Raw genomic sequence first — 18,179 nt, forward strand, 5'->3', positions numbered from 1 at the left:
GCTTAGAATAATAATCTCAAGATCCATCCATGTTGTCGCAAATGGCAGTATTTGATCTTTTCTTATGGCCAAGTAGTATTATATATATGTTCCACATATTCTTTATCCAAATATCTATCAAAGGACACTTCAGTTGTTTCCATGACTTGTCTTTATAATTTTCTGAGTAGAGCTCATTTACTTCCTTGGTTAAATTCATTCCTAGGCATTTTATTTTATTTTTTTATTTGATGCAATTGTAAATGGGGTTTTCTTAGTTTCTTTGATAGTTTGTTATTGGTATATAAAAGTGCATATGAAAAAATGCTCAACATTACTAATCATCAGAGAAATGCAAATAAAAACCACAAGATATCACCTCACACCAGTTAGAATAGCTATCATCAAGATAAATAAGTGCTGAGAGGCTGTGGAGAAAAAGGAGCCCTCATACACTGTTGGTGGGAATGCAGATTGGTGTAACCATTATGGAAGACAGTGTGGAGATTCCTCAAAAAATTAAAAATAGAATTACCATATGACCCAGCAATCCCTCTCTTGGGTATTTACCTAAAAAATCTGAAAACATTTATCCATAAAGACATATGTGCTCTGATGTTCATTGCAGCTTTATTTACGGTGGCAAGACATGTAAACAACCACAGTGTCCTTCGATAAATGATTGGATAAAGAAGTTGTATATATATACACAATGGAATACTATTCTGCTATAAGAAAAGATGAAATAGTGCCCTTTGCAACAGCATGGATGGATCTTGAGATTATAATGCTAAGCGAAATAAGTCAGAAAAAGTTGAGAACCATATGATTTCACTGATATGTGGTATATAAAACTGAAAAAAACAAAAGAACAAGAAAAACAAATGAAGAAACAAAACTCATAGACACAGACAATAGTTTAGTAGTTACCAGAGGGGAAGTGGGAAAGGGGGTGGTAGATGAGGGTAAAGGGGGTCAAATATATGGTGATGGAAGGAGAACTGACTCTGGATGGTGAACACACAATGTGACATATAGATGATGTATTACAGAATTGTACACCTTAAATCTATGTAACTTTGCTAACAATTGTCACCGCAATAAACTTGAAAACAAAAAAGACAAGTTTGGCCTCCTCTTCCAATCAGTTCTCCACCCTGAAGCTAGAGTCATCTTTTAAAAAAAAATAAAAATAAAAATGCAACCAATTTCTGAATATTAATTTTGTATCTTGCTACTTTACTAAATTCATTTATCAGTTCTAATAGTTTTATGGTGGAATCTTTGGGGTTCTCTCTATATAATATCATGCCATCTGCAAATAATGACAGCTTTCTTGCTTTCCAATTTGGATGCCTTTTATTTCTTTTTCTTGCCTGATTGCTGTGGCTAAGACTTAGTGTACTCTGTTGAATAAAAGTAGTGAAAGTGGGCATCCTTGTCTTGTTCATGATCTTAAGGAGAATGCTTTTAGTTTTTCCCATTGAGTATGATGTTAGCTGTGGGTTTATCATATATGGCCTTTATTATGTTGATATATGTTCCCTCTATTCCCACTTGCTGAGAGTTTTTATCATAAATGGATGCTGGATTTTGTCAAAGGTTTCTTCTGCATCTATTGATATGATATGATTTTTATCTTTTATTTTGTTTATGTGGTTTATCACAGTAATTGATTTGCAGATATTGAACCAACCTTGCATCCCAGGAATAAATCCAACTTGATCGAACTGTATGATCTTTTTAATGTATTGCTGAATTCAGTTTGCTAATATTTTGTTGAAGATTTTTGCACCTGTGTTCATCAGGGATATCGGCCTATGGTTTTCAGTTTTTGCAGTGTCTTTATCAGATTCTGGAATCGGTAATGGTGGCTTTGTAGAACGAGATTGGGAGCCTTCCCTCCTCTTGGAATTTTTTGGAATAGTTTGAGAAAATAGGTGTTAATTCTTTGAATGATTAGTAAAATTCACCTGTGAAGCCATCTGTTCCAGGACTTTTATTTGTTGGGATCTTGTTGATTACGGATTCGCTTTCATTAGTAGTAATTGGTCAGTTCAGCTTTTCTGATTCTTCTTGATTCAGCCTTGGAAGATTGTGTGCTCCCATTTCTTCCAGATTGTCCAATTTGTTGGCATTTAATTGCTCATAGTATTTTCTTAATTTTTTTTTGTATTTCTCTGGTGTCTACTGTCACTTCTGCTCTTCAGTTCTGATTTTATTTATTTAGATCCTCTCTCTCTTTTTCTTGACGAGTCTTGTCAAAGGTTTTCTATTTTGCTTATCTTTTCAAAGAACCAGTTCTTGGTTTCATTGATCTTTTGGATTGCTTATTAAGACTGTTTCATTTGGCATTTTAATATGATGTGCCTTGGTGTGTTTGAGTTCATTTTGTTTGGGACTCTGCACTTCCTGGCCTTGTATGTCTCTTTCCTTCGCCAAGTTAAGGAAGTTTTCAGTCATTATTTCTTCAAATAGGTTTTCGATCCCTTGCTCCCTGTCTTCTCCTTCTGGTACTCCTATGATGCAAACATTGTTACGCTTGATGTTGTCCCAGGAGTCTCTTAAACAATCTTTGGGGTTTTTTTTAATTCTTTTTTCTTTTTGTTCTGATTGGGTGTTTTCTGCTACCCTGTCTTCTAAATTGCTGATTTGATCCTCTGCTTCATCTAATCTTTTGTTGATTCCTTCTAGTGTATTCCTCATTTCAGTTTTTGTATTCTTTATTCCTGACTGGTTCTTTTTTATGGTTTCTATGTCCTTCTTTATGCTTACTATCTTTTTGTTGAAGTTCTCTTTCTGTTCCTTAAGCATTCTTATACGTAGTGTTTTAAACTCTGTCTCTGGTAATTTGGTTGTATCTATTTCATTTAGTTTTTTTTTTTTTTCTGGACCTTTGTTCTGTTCTTTTATTTGCAACATGTTTCTTTATTTCCTCATTATGGCTGCCTCTCTGTTTGCTTCTGTGTATTAGGTAGATCTCCTATGTCTCTTAGTCCTTATGGGTGGCCTTATGTAGTAGGTGTCTTGTGTGGTCCAATGGCAGAGTCTCCCCGATCTCCTGTGCATGTGTTCCAGGAACATCCCTTGTGTGTGTAGTATGTATTCTGTTGTAGTTGAGCCTTGATTTCTGTTGGCACATCAGTGGGTGGGATTGACTCCCAGGCTGACTGGCTGTGAGGATTGGCTATGCTCACAGCATATGAGCTGCTGTATGGGGACTGACCCCTCACAGGACACTGCTCCCCTGCAAGCTCTTGTGCCTGTTGAGACCCCCACTTTGGGTGTTCCACTTGTGGGGCTAACCACGAAATGCTTTGGTGTGGTCTGAGGCCGGCTTCTAGGTATGTTGTTTCTGGTGCCTCTTCAGAAGGGCTCTCGTTAGGCCAATTTCAGCCTTGCCTGTGACCAGCCTGGAAGCCCTGCTGGTTTTCAAAGCCAGATATTATGGGGCTCCTCTTCCCAGTGTAGGTTCCCCAGGCTGGGGCTCCGACCCCTCACTCTACAGAGGGGAACCAACACAGTTGCAATGTCCCTCCTCCTTGTGGGTCACCACATGGGGATTGGGAGGTAGAGTGGGTCCTAAATAAACTGAGTCTCTGCCTCTCCTATCCATCTCAGTGTGACTTTTTCTTTCTATTCATAGTTGTAGAAAACATATTCTGTTAGTCTTCAGAGATGCAATACAGAGATTGCTGTTCTATATGTAGTGGTAGTTTGGTGTCAATGAGAAGAGATGACCTCAGGATCTTCCTACTCTGCCATCTGAACTTGAAGCCAGGAGCCTAGCTCTTGAATGCCACTTTAGCAAGTCCATGACGTCCTTCCTTGTAGTTGGTGCACTGTCCCTGCAACAAACATGTCTCCAGATCACCATGGCTCTCTTAACCACTTTAAAATATATAATTCTGTGGCATTAAGTACACTGACAACGTTGTGCAAGTATCACCACCATTCATTTCTAATCTTTTCATTTTTCCAAACTGAAACTCTGTCCCCATTAAAACAAGAACTGCTTATTTACCTCTTCCCTGGCACCTGGCAAGCTTCTCCCTTGTGTCTCTATAAACTTGACTATAGGTACCTCATATATGTGGTATTATACAGCATTTGTTCATTTGAGACTAGCTTATTTATTTCATTTAGCGTAATGTCTTCAAAGTTCATCCATGTGACGCATGTGTCAGAATTTCCTTCCTTGTTAAGGCTAAATAAATATTCCATTGTATGTATATATCATGTTTTCTTTATCCATTTATCCATTATCAAACACTTGGATTGCTTCTTCCTTTTGGCCATTGTGAATAATGCTGCTGTAAACACAGGTGTACAAATATCTGTTCCATGCTCGCTTTCAATTATTTTGGATATGTACTTGGAAGTGAATTTGCTGATAATTAAGTTTGTGAACTCATCCTCGAAAAAGTGCTACATACGTCATTGCTGAATATCACTATGATCACCCTCAAAGTACTTCCCTTGGGAAGCTATGCACTGATGCCAGTGCCTAGTCCACCCTTCAAAATAATTTTGGAACTCTTATTCTGGAATGGCCATCAGAGCTGTTGACGTATTACTCTGGATGTTATGAATGTCATCCACATGTCTTTCTTTCAGTATTTCCTTTATCTTCAGGTAAAGAAAGAAGTCATTGGGAGCCAGATCGGGTGAGTAGAGAGTGTGTTCCAATATTGTTATTTGTTTATGGCTAAAAACTTCCTCACAGACAGTGCCATGTAAGCTGGTGTATTGTCATGATGGAAGAGCCATGAATTGTTGGTGAAAAGTTCAGGTCGTCTAACTTTTTCATGCAGCCTTATCAGCACTTCCAAATAGTAAACTTGGTTAACTATTTGTGCAGTTGGTACAAATTCATAATGAATAATCCCTCTGATATCAAAAAAGGTTAGCAGCATCGTTTCAACAAGTTCGCAAACTTGTTAGACCCCGTATGGTAATTGTTTCATTTTTTTTGAGGAACTGCTATACCATTTTCTACAGCGACTATGCCATTTTACCATTTTACCAACTATGCCATTTATGCCAGTCCCATTACTTGCACAATATTTTTTATTTTCTGGAAGTTAAAACAAATTACTATTCTAAGTGAGTGTGAGGTGATATCTCACTGTGGTTTTGTTTTGCATTTCCCTAATACATATAATCTTATTCTTCTCTTTTGCCCTGTATCTAATTCCTTCAGTTTCTGTAGTCACACCTGTGTGGTGCATTCTTCCCTTGCCAGCCAAGAATTAAATTCAATTTTGTTTTCAGACTTTTATTCGACCACCCTTGTTTATTTTCCTTCTTACATACCTTATACCTTCATAGTACTTTCACTGCTGCTATCCTACTTGATCCTTATAGTAATTGGTTATAAAGTTTTATCCAAAGCGTTTAAGGCCACTTACTTTATCCTTCCCCTCTGAGGCAAATATGATGCGTTCAACACACTTTGGAAATAGGAATCATAACCTTGCAGTATAATGGTTAAATTATGAAAGCCAACATATATTATTAAAACAAAACCTGTTCTTCTGTCCAAATCTTAAATTGAGGGTTTCCTGTTCATCTTCTCATTTGATTATACAAATATTTTCTGGGTGATTACTTAAAAAATTGCTTTTATTTTAAAATAATTTTAGGCTTACAGACAAGTTTCAAAAATAGTAAAAAGTCTTCCCATATACTCATCACCATGGAGTTCATTCTGGGCTCTCCATCTTGCTTATCTATAGCTCCTCTCCAATAGTGAGAAACCTAGCTCCCACTCTCAGTCATTCCTGTATTTATTTGTTTGATCCCAGTAAACCTGTAAAGTATATTCAGAATTGTTAACCTGTACTTCTGTAAGAAACAAATTTATTGACTAGAGTTCAGGGCTTATATACATTATTTTTGTTTTGAATCTCAGTTGCCAGTGTGATTTGATTTTTTTCAATCAATATTATGTTCTTAAAACATTTAAGGATTATTCTTAAGAATGTTATATAATACCATACATATTGAGTTCTGTCTCTTCACTCTGAGTAAAATGTCCCCTAATAATCCTACAAATATATTAAATATATCAGCTTATTTAATCTCCACATCTATGGAGACAATTTTTATAAAGCATTTTCAATGGTTCTGATGATAATCATTAGGTAACATTTTTGGTTCCAGGCACTGGCTAAGAACTCTACTTTTATCTCATTTAATCCCCTTTAAAATAAATTTTTTTCCAGCTTCATTCTAGCTTCACCAATAGAAATAACTTATATGAAGGTAGAATTGGACTCAATATTAAGAACAAAATTCTGACAGTGAGAAATTTCACACAATTGAGAGTCAGATCACTGGCATGAGATGTACTTAAGGAGAGGCCAAATGATCATCTTTTGAATAACAAGTAAAAGGAATTCTACATAGAGTAAAATTTTATGTTGTATGTGATTTGTTACAACTCATGCTCTGAACTCGAAGGTGGTTTAAAGAAATATATTCTATAGAATGTAGATAACATGGGATAAAATGTTATCCTTCACCTAGGTCTCACATTTTTTAAAACAAATCACTTTGCTGATAGAGTATATATGTATTTGGATTTAAAATTTGTGCATATATTACTGAGAGACACCAAGGATGTGTCAAAAAAACCACTTTGAATCTACCTCTGAAATCCACAATGACTGTATATTATATGCTGAACTCATGTATGCTGAGCTATATGTGAAATATCAATTTCTTAAATGTACAAATTTTATTACCTATTGTTATTTTTTCACCAAAGTAGAAGCCTATCAATATAAGCACATTTTGAAATAGTGCAATAACTTGGAATTGTGGGGAAAAAATCTAATTAAATACATAAGAGCATTATTGCACTTTTATTTCAATTGGGTTTTCAAGTAGATATGGAGCTAAAATATTACTTAACATTTATAAATATTAAAAGCTGATAAAATATCCTAAAAATAATTTTAAAATCTTCATATAAAAAGAGGCCTGTGATTAGATTATAGTAGTAATGAAAATCCATCAATCTCAGGGCCAAAAGAGAAAACGACAACATAAAGATAGCGGACTACTAATTCAATATTTACAAGTTTTTTCTTCTTAGTCTTTTCAATGTCCCTTTTAACACTAGTATCAATTAGACTTTATGTTTACTTTTTTAATTTTTTATTGGGGAATTGAGGGAGGGGAACAGTGCTGGGGAATCGGGGGAAGTGAAACAGACAAGTTGCTGTCCTTTTGTTCCTCAGTCTAGTTGTGGAGGACGTTGCTTCACTGGCCCATGTTGGTATTATCATTGCGTTCTTCCCAGGTGAGGCAAATTGGTCGCCGGCCTCTGGGCGGCTGCTCACAGTGGCTCTTGGCAGCTCACACCGGCTGCCAGCCACTCACAGTAGCCCACGGCAGGCCCACTGCAGCAGAAGCTGCAGCCTACACCGTCACTGGCGACTCACAGCAGCCCAGCTCCAGGTCAAGCTGTTGTTCAGCATCTTAGCTGTAGAGCGCAGCGTCACTGGCCTTCATAGGTGGGATCCGAACCAGGGCCCTCTGGAGTCCCAAGCAACTCTTAACCAATGCGCTTCTCAGCCAGCCGTAGACTTTATGTTTATTAATAACATTCCCATGCAGGATAAGTTCTTTGAGTTTATAAATATCTTTCGTAGTTCAGCTAGAGCTAGTAGTATGAATTACAGCCCCACTAGGTTTAATAAATGTTATTTATATAAAGACTTTGTTCTGATCTCTTTAACAAATTTTCAGTTTTTATTTGAAAAAAAACTGAAGCAAAATATTTCCTTTTCTAATTTCAGTTTCTTTACCTGGAAGTGTAAAAAATGTATGGAGGTGTCTTTTCTCTATATAGTATTATACAGAGTAGATTTGCAAATAATCATGACATTATCAAAACATCCACAGCACAGATATTATTTAATTGCTTTTACACCACACCAGAAGGCATTACAAGGACATTGGTGACAAGGACAAGCTGTAACTTCAACATAGAGCTCCTTCCATTCCTTAACATCAGCAACAAAGAGGCTTTGGTCTTAGTGTTTCAAACTGGTTCCAGATAGTAAAGAAGAGTTCTGAAATAAACAAGGAATTGGAAATTGTATTTAACTTATTCTTACACACACCCGTACAAACATTTCTGAAACTTTCAGTTTTGTTTATTTCTTGTTACTAGAGTATATTTTACACTACTTGTTCTATAGAATGAAGGTAGATAACATGGGATAAAATGTTATCCTTCACTAGGTCTCTCATTTTTTTAAAACAATTTACTTTGCTGGTGGAGTACAAGAATCTGACAATTAAGTTCGCGAGCTTATTCAATGATGCTGCTAACCTTTCTTTTGATATCAGATGGATCATTCAATATAAGTTTGTACCAACTGGACAAACAGTTAACGAAGTTTACTATTTGGAAGTGCTGAAAAGGCTGCATGAAAAAGGTAGACGACCTGAACTTTTCGACAACAATTCATGGCTCTTGCATCACAACAATGCACCAGCTCACATGGCACTGTCTGTGAGGGAGTTTTTAGCCAGTAAACAAATAACTGTATTGGAACACCCTCCCTACTCACCTGATCTGGCCCCCAATGACTTCTTTCTTTACCCAAAGATAAAGGAAATATTGAAAGGAAGACATTTTGATGATATTCAGGACATCAAGGGTAATACGACGACAGCTCTGATGGCCATTCCAAAAAATGAGTTCCAAAATTGCTTTGAAGGATGGACTAGGCACTGGCATCAGTGCATAGCTTCCCAAGGGGAGCACTTTGAAGTGACCATAGTGATACTCAGTAATGAGGTATGTAGCGCTTTTTCTAGAATGAGTTCACGAACTTACTTGTGTTACTTTGTATATATGTGTATGTATTTGGATTTAAAATTTATCCATGTGTTGCTGAGAGACACCAAGGATGTGTCAAAGAAACCACTTTTAATCTATGTCTGGAATCCACAATGACTGTATACTATATGCTGAACTCTTGTATGCTGAGCTATATGTGAAAGATTAAATTCCTAAATGTAGAGATTTCAATACCTATTATTTTTTTCACAAAAGCAGAAGCCTATCAATACAAACACATTTTGAAATAGTGCAATAATTTTGAATTGTGGGGAAAAACCCTAATTAAATACATAAGAGCATTATTTCACTTTTATTTAATTTGGGTTTTCAAGTAGATAAGGAACTACAATATAACTTAATATTTATAAATATTAAAAGCCGATAAAAGAATGCATGGCATTTTTTCAAAATACTATCTAGAGCTTTTGGTTTTCAAAACCAATCATCTTTTCCCAGTGTTAAAAAGTTCATTTTACATGGACATTGACAAAGACTCCCTCCTTAAGCAAACTTTAGTTGGGCTTTTTTAAGCCCTCTTTTCAACTAGGCCTGATACTGGGCCCTTCCTTGTCCTGCTTTTAGCAAGAACACAGTTAGGCTAATTTAGTAGGAAGCCCCCGTGCTTAATGCCCTCTTTTAGTCACTTTACATCCTCACTCTGCTCATTGACTATAAATCCCCAGTTTTCTTTCCTGTATTTGGAGTCCTGTCTCCTTCCCCTATTACAATAGCCTTGATTAAAGTCTCCATTACCATTTTTAACAACTGTCAGAATAATTTTTTAACAGCATTGTGAGATGGACTGTTAAGGCTTTGGCCTTGTGGTGGGATATATAGTAGAGATTAAAGTCCTGGACTTTACAGTCCAGTTGTATGGGTTCCCATCCGTTATCTGCTGCTACATTCCTTGAGTAATTTAGATGAATTTGTGTCCTTAATCTTCAAATGATTAGCATAGGCTCTGAACTGACAGACTTAACCATGAGAATATATTCACATATGAGAGCCTGTCCACTCATAGTTTCTACCACTGTGAACTACGACCAAACTGAAGGGCCTGGGAATTCTGTATTCCTAGTTTAGGAATTATACAGTAAAACCTTGGATTGTGAGTATCTTGGTTTGCGAGTGTTCTGCAAGATGAGCAAACATTTCTATTAGGTTGGTGCAAAAGGAATAGCGGTTTTTCCCATTACTCGTAATGGCAGAAACAGCTATTACTTTTGCACCAACCTAATAATACATTTTAACTTGGTAAACAAGAGATGCCTTGCAATATGGGTAGTTTGTTTCCGGAACGAATTATGCTTGCAAAGCGAGGTATTACCATACTTATATTTTGGGGTATTGAGGCATGTTAAACACAGGCACCCAGCCTGTAAGCTTACCATCTGCAACTCAGGCACCTGACTGCCCTTCAGATAGGTGATAGAAGGGTAGAAAAGATACAAGAGACAGAACAATTACAGTACTTGACTCTTGCCAGTCTGTACACTCAGATACAGCAGTCCGTGTCTCAGTGAAACTATGTGTGATGTGTTCCTGCCATCAGATTAAAGCAATGATAGACTTCAAAGTGTCAGGCAGCTGCATGGACCAGGATTTCACTCTAGTGACCAACATCCCTTATTCCTTGGCCCAATGACTCAAACATTTCTGTTGCAAATTCATATCCTATAAGTAACACAGACACCATGTTAAAAATTCTGTATTATTTGCCACCCCAGTGCTCATTAATCTAGATAAGAGCATAGATACTGAGAATTGTTTCCTAAATCAGAAACCAATTGAATATTGCCCCTGCATCATGAATATAACTGGAATCAACTGGTACCTAGGAACTTCCAAGTGAACCTCTCTGTCTCTCTGTCTCTCTCTCTCTCTCTCTCTCTCTCTCTCTCTCTCTCTCTCTCTCTCTCTCTCTCTCTCTCCTCCGCCCACCTACCTACCTACCTACCTAAAATCATGGCCCCTGTGCAAAAAGTTAACCACCAACATTTAGAGGGAGAAAATAAGTTCCTTTAGCCCCCCTTCCCCAAGTAATCACATGTTTTTGAAGAAGAAAAATAAGGATTTTTTTTTCCTCTTACAAAGTACTAAGGCATCAAATGGTTACAATTAGACTACTATCTGCTCCTGTTGATCTCTATAATCTCCTGGACCAGCTCTGAGACATTTTGGGACTGAATGTTTAGGACACCGCTAATTTTCAATTAGAAATAGTGACAAATGGAAAGTGTAATGTTAAAGGCAATTTTGCCAATTGAATAAGCTTCAACAGCATGAATGATCCCATAATTTTTATGAACAAAAATTATTCTTTCACAACCTTCTAGACAGAGCTATTTATGAAGATGATATTCTAATTTACATACCTGGCAATCACCATTCATGCAGGCAGACTGCTATACGAAACTAAAACTTACGTTGGAAAAATAATTCTAGAGAGAAGCATAAAATTCACCCTGCTCACAACCCAACTATTGGCAATTTGCAATAACAATTCTATTCATTTCTGCATATATTCTCTCCAAAATCCTCACAAGAGTTATTCATACATTTCATCTTTATGGTACCTCTGGGATCTTTTCACAGTTTCAGAGAATAGATAATGTCAATAAAGAATTTATTTATATTCTCTGGTACTTTGTGCTTAATTCATGATTTCTTCTTAATTTATAAGTTGTACATTTTACTACTATATAACATATCTTTACAGTGAGAGATAGAGTATAGCCATTATTTCATTAATTTTATTTCAATTTATATTGTTTTTATAGAAACCCAATTTTTTGTATTTTTTGTCACAAAACAGATCTCCAGAGTACTTAGATTATTGTTATTTTTCATTGCTTTAATCCTTGGGGAGAAATATACTGACATTCAAGGTACAAAAGGATATATAAATTTAAATTCCTAGAAGTCAGTAATAATCCAGACTGGATTTAAGACAGTCTTTTCCAATAATATTTATACTTCCCAGGGCACAGTAAAAATGTGGTTAAAACCAATATTTTAATGTTATTAACATTGACAAGAATTATGTCTTTAAAATTCTTATCACTTGTATTTGTGCCATTAAAAATTTTACAGAATACACTTTAACACATACATATCAGGTTATTGTCATGAGGAATTTGTGTTTACTTACTTTTTGAAATTGGTTGTGCAGTGTTCAAACATTAACATTTTAAATATGGTGACTATTTTCATCACTTATGATTTAAAAGATAACTCATTGTTTTAAAGAAAAAAGGGAAAGCAACTTAAACATTCAAACTCACCTGCTGCAGATTAAGAACCTCCATGATCTGAGCCTACAGGGTATTTCCCACTATTATTCAATAGGCACCATCCACTCAAGTCAGTATTATTTTCATGAGGCTTTCACACTTGTAATTTTCATTTCTGTCTCCATGAATTTGCAAATGTTGCTTAGCTTTCCCAGAATTCATTTGTTAAGAGTATGAGTGGCGTGGAGAATTTTGAGCAGTGGTACGTGGCACTTTAAAGAAAAGTTGTGTAAAATTTAAAAAATAGTTTTACTTAATTTCATTATAGTTAATATAATGTTTATTATATATGATATCATGGAAGACAATATTATTATATATGAATAATAGTAAAAATGGAAATGGAAAAGCAGTACATAAGTCTAACTACTTATGTTTCTATAGAAATGATACCAGGCCATCCTTAACTTAGTATAAATAGAGTACAATGGTTCTCCAGTTTTAGCCTGCATCACAATCGCCCAGAGGACTGGTTAGAACAGACTGCTGGACTCAAACCCCACAGCTTCTGATTCAGTAGATCTGCGGTGGGGTTCACAAATTTGTATTTCTAATTACAATAGTTATTGTTATGTTAATGTTATGTTAATGTTAATAGTAATAGTTAATGCCCAGGCTGCTAGTCCAGAAATCACACTTTGAGAAGCGCTGATACAGAAATTTAAAAATTTCAAGTTCACTGGAATAGTGTTCTGTGGAATACATAAAATGTACATGCTTAATATATCTATGTTTCTTTTTAAAAAAATCGGTTTTAAATGAGTCCAATTTGTAAAACGTGAAAGAAGAAGATCAAAAGAAATTAGTGTCAGGGAGGAAATACCAGCAGTTCCCTTTAGGTAGAAAACTTATCTTTGAGCTGATGGAAACCAAGACTATCTTATAAAATATCTGTTGATTCCAGTGATGCTTATTGCAACATTGTTATAGAGAAAAAACTGGAAAGAACCTAAGTGCCCATTTAAGAGGCCCAGTTAAATAAACTATAGTATGTGCAAATATAAAGGACTTAAAAATAATTAGACTGATTTGGGTGTGCCGATATGGAAAAATTTTGAAGATATATTTTTATACTTTAAAAAATAAGCAGAAAAAAATGCATGATTTCTTTGAATAAATAATAGAGGCGACATCAATAAGATGGAGGGGTAGGAGGTCCCCATGCTGTTTCCCCCACAAAAACAATAAACAACTACAAACCAATGAAAATAGCTCTAGGAAAGCTCTGCTCTACAAAGAAAAAGCAGCAGAAATCTTGAGGTCAAAACCCAAGATGGCTGAGTAAAAAAGTGTAGGAAGCACTTTGCCCGAGTCACCTCATCCTCCAGCCCAGGGCAGCCAGGAGGGATCCCCTTGAAAGGATTTCACCCCGGGGGTTAAAGGAGAGCAGAAGAACCCCAACATGCCTCACTTTCATGGGCGTTTGCAGATTTTGCTACTGAGGTCTCCAGCAGTGTGCGCCAGTGCTGATCCCAGCTGATGGAGCTGCTTGGGGTCCCCCTTCCAACAAGCCCCCCATCTAGTCCCCAGGGCTTGAGCTGTGACTGAGACCTGCCCCCAGGGTCCCCAGTAGCTGCTGTACCCCATTTTCCAAGGTTGGGGAGCTACAGTGCCTTATCATCTATGGGACCAGAGAAGCTACACTGCTCTGAGCCCTGCCCCAGGTCCTAGGTAGAGGCTTTGACAGGCCATTACCAGGCTAACTTGGTGCTGCTCTAAACTCCACCCTCTGTGTCCTCCTGACACGTGGCTTTAATGGGCTGTCACCTGGACATACTGCTGTGTTCTGTGACTGCCCCCTAGGGCCAGAGTTGGGACTTGACACACCATCCCCAGGCCATGATGCTACTGCACACTGCTCCCTGGGCCCAAGCCACCACCACACCCTGTCATCCCAGAGTCCTTGTCGCTGCTGCATACCCCCCAATTCCCTTCCCCAGTCACTGCAGCGAATCCCAGAGACACAGACCTCAGTTCCACAGGAAATCTGCACATGCCTACACCTCAGACACTAGCGCCACTGCCACGACAAGTGTACCTGTGTCCCAGAATCCCAGCACTGTGGTAGTTCCGTGTTGCGCCTGATCCCAGGACTGGCTCTGCTGATGATCTGAGTGCCAACACACCAGACCTAGCACCAAGAGGGTTTTGCTCAGTAGAACTACCTCCCATGGGCAAAAAAGTAGAACAAGACCACAACAGCCTTCACCTCCAAGGACCCTAACAGCTCTAGTTGCGATGCCCTCCTACAGGACCTTTGCAGTCCTGACTACAGGAGACCCCCACAGTGTTCCCCAAAGTTGACCTCAGTGCAGAGCTGTATGGAAAATATATTGCTGTGCCTTCCCAGGAACCAGAGACACTGCACCCCACCTAGGCAGTGACCTCACAGCCACCTTCAAGTGAGGACATTTATCATCACTAGAACTGCTTTACAAGAAATGCTAAAGGTAGTTCTTCAAGCTGAAACAAAAGGATGCTAATTAGCAACATGGAAAAATAAATGAAAGTATAAAATCTGGTAAAAATAAATATAAAGTCAAATTCAAAATACTTTACTACTGCAGTGGTGATGTGCAAATCACATTGAACTCCTGCATATAGGACAAAAGGCAAAAATGTTTAAAATAACTATAGCTACAATATTTTGTTAATGGAAACAATATAAAATATATAAAATATATAAAACATAATATATAAAAGATTTAAATTGAGACATCAAATAAAATCAAGGGGCAAGTAAGTGTAGAACTTTTTTATGGAATTGAAAAAGTTATCAGCTTTAAACAGGCTGTTATAACTATAAGATGTATTATAAAAGCCTTATGGTAATCACAAAACAAAAAAATAATAGAATTACAAAGGATAAAGAGAAAATAATCAAAGCATATCACTACAAAAACCCATCTATGTGCGAAAAAAGATAGCAAGAGAGGGGGAAAAGTACTATAAAACATTCAGAAAGGAATTAACAAAATGGTAAAGTCCTTACATATCAATAATTACTCTAAATTTGCAAATGGTTTAAATTCACCAATTAAAAGACAGAGTTGTTGAAAGGATAAAAAAATAAAAAATAAAACCAGCCAAGACTATGCCTATGAGAGACAAGCTTTCAAGACATTCATAGAATAAAGATAGAGTGGAAAAAGATATTAATGCAAATGTAAACCAAAAGAGAGCAAGGGTAGCTACACTTACATCAGACAAAATAAACTTTAAGCTAAAAATAGTCAGAAGAGACAAAGTCATCATATAATGATAAAGAGGTCAATTCATCAAGAGGACATAACAATTGTAAACATACACACCCAATTTGGAGCACCTAAATAAATTAAACAATTGTTAACAGATATGGAGGCAAAAATAGACAGCAATGCAATAATAGTGGGGGACTTCAATATCCCACTCAATGGCTAGATCACCCAGAAATAAAATCAATTGGGCAATAATGGACTTGAACTACACCATAGACCAAATACATCTAACAGACATACACAGAACATTCTATACAACAGCAGAAAAGTGCTCTCAAGTACACACGGAACATTCTACAAATTAGATCATCTATTAGGTCACAAAACAAGTCTTAATAATTTAAGATTGAAATCATATCAAGTATTTTTTTTCTGACCACAACTGGATTAAACCAAAAAATCACTAACAGGAGGAGAGCTAGAAATTCACAAATATGTGGAAATTAAACAGCACACTTCTGAACAACCAATGGGTCAAAGAATAAAACCAAAAGGGAAATAAAAGGAAAACATCTAGTGGTAAACAAAAATGGAAACATACTAAAACTTATGGGATACAGCAAAAGCATACCTAAAAGTTAAGGTTAAAGCAATAAATGACTGCCTTAAGATACAAGAAATATCTCAACCTGTCTTACACATCAAAAAACTAAAAAAGGAACAATAAACTAAGCCTAAAGTTAGCAGAAGGAAGTAATTAATAGACTAGAGAAGAATAAAAGCAATAAAGATAAGAAAAACAATATAAAAGATCAATAAAACTAAGAGTTGGTATTTTGAAAAGATAAAATTAACCAACATTTAGCTAGACTGAGAAAAAAAGATAAATGACTCAAATTAATAAAATTATAAATGAAAGAAGACAGTACTACTACCACAGAAATACAAAGGATTATAAGACTATCAAAAATTATATACCAACAAAGTAGATAAATTACGAGAAATGAATAAATTTCTAGAAACATACAACCTAACAAAACTGAAATTGAAGAAACACAAAGTCTGAAACAGACCAAAAACAAGATACTGATTCCTTCATAGTAGCTTTAAAAAAAATAAAAATCTGTCTTTTCAGGAACCCCCACACTGTTTTTTCCATTGCAGCTGTACCATTTCACATTCCCACCAGTAACGCGCAAAGGTTCTAATTTCTCCACATCTTTGCCAACACTTACTTTTATCTTTTTTTTCTTTTTCTCTTTCTTTTTAAAAATAATAGCCATATTGTTGGGTGTGAAGTGGTATTTCATTGTTTTCATTTGCATTCCCTTAATGAATAGTGATGTGTACTGTATTTTCATGTGCCTATGGTTATTGTATATCATCTTTAGAGAAATGTCTATTCAAGTCCTCTGCTCATTTTTTAATCAAGTATTTTGTTTTCATTGTTGAGTTTCAGGAGTTCTATAAATATTCTGGATATTAACTGGTCAGATATATGATTTCTAAATATTTTCTCCTATCCTTTTTACTTTATTAATATTGTCCTTTGATGAACTATATTTAAGTTTTGCTAAAATATGTCTCTTTTTTCTTCGTTTCGCAGTGCCTTTGATGTCATATCCAAAAAATAATTAACAAATCCAATGTCATGAAAAATTTTCCCTATGTTTTCTTCTAAGAGTTTTATAGTTTAGCACTTACTTTTAGGTCTTTGATTTATTAATATTTTAAGCTAATTTTTGCCTATAATGTAAAGTATGGGTTCACTTTCATTCTTTTTGCATGTGAATATCCACTTTTCCCAGCACTATATGTTGTAATAATTCTCCTTTTGCCATTGAATGGTCTTGGCATTCTTGTAAAAATTATTTGACCATATATGTGAGGGTTTATTTCTGGGTTCTCTATTCCATTGCATTGGTCTATATGTCTGTCTTTATGCCAGTACCACACTTTTTTGATTACTGAAGCTTTGTAGTAAGTTTTGACATTATGAAGTGTGAGTCTTCCACCTTTATTCTTTTTCAAGGTTATATGGACTATTCAGGGGCCCTTAAAATTCCTTATGAATTTTAGGATGGACTTTTCAATTTCTTAAAAAAACACCTTTGGGATTTTGATAGAGACTGCACTGAATCTGTAGATCACTTTGGATGGTATTGATATCTTAACAATATTGTTTGCCAATCTATAAAATGTCTAGTGCTGTCTAAGATGCTGAGAAATAAGCCCTTCATGAATTCACTACTAGAATTGTTAACTATGGTAATCTGGAAAGTAATTTGTCAACATCTATTAAAATAAAAACATACATACCCTTTAATACTGCAATCCCAGTTTATATGATCTATTTCTAGAAATATAATCATCACAGTATAAATACGCATATATATGCACAATGATTGCTTGTCATAGTAAAAAACAATTTGATAAAGAATGTAAATATCATTCAATAGAGAAATAGTTGAGTAAATTATATCACATTATAAAATATGTAGCAACTTAAAGGTATGAAAGATAAAAGAAATCTATATCAATATACCTGGATCAGAGGTGAGGAGGAACCATGCATATGATTCTATTATTGTACAGCCAGAAAATATATATATATACATACATACACACACACAAATATTGGCTCATAACATTGGTTATCTGGGAAGCAGGCCCATAGGTTTGAGGTGGTTGGTAAATAGAGACAATGAAAACATAAGGTTTTATTTCATATATCTTTTTATAGCAGTAATTCTTTTACCTTTACGGGTAGTTTTTCTTGCTTTAGAGATCACATTAGGCAGAGCAGTTGTAAATCCAACATTATTTTTGTTTGATTTTTTTGGATAC

At 35.8% G+C, this 18,179-nt stretch overlaps 1 long non-coding RNA gene across 1 annotated transcript; it reads right to left on the minus strand.

Moving 5' to 3' along the window:
• Positions 1-7,797: 7,797 nt before the first annotated feature.
• On the minus strand, positions 7,798-18,172 carry LOC109388152 (uncharacterized). The gene is made up of 3 exons (XR_002125153.1): positions 18,091-18,172; positions 12,127-12,347; positions 7,798-8,063 (listed from the first exon to the last, which is right to left on the minus strand). It is a non-coding gene; the product is annotated as an uncharacterized LOC109388152 (long non-coding RNA).
• Between the last annotated feature and the right edge of the window lie 7 nt (positions 18,173-18,179).

Source organism: Hipposideros armiger, unplaced genomic scaffold, assembly GCF_001890085.2.
Source record: "Hipposideros armiger isolate ML-2016 unplaced genomic scaffold, ASM189008v1 scaffold_183, whole genome shotgun sequence".
Taxonomy (NCBI): domain Eukaryota; kingdom Metazoa; phylum Chordata; class Mammalia; order Chiroptera; family Hipposideridae; genus Hipposideros; species Hipposideros armiger.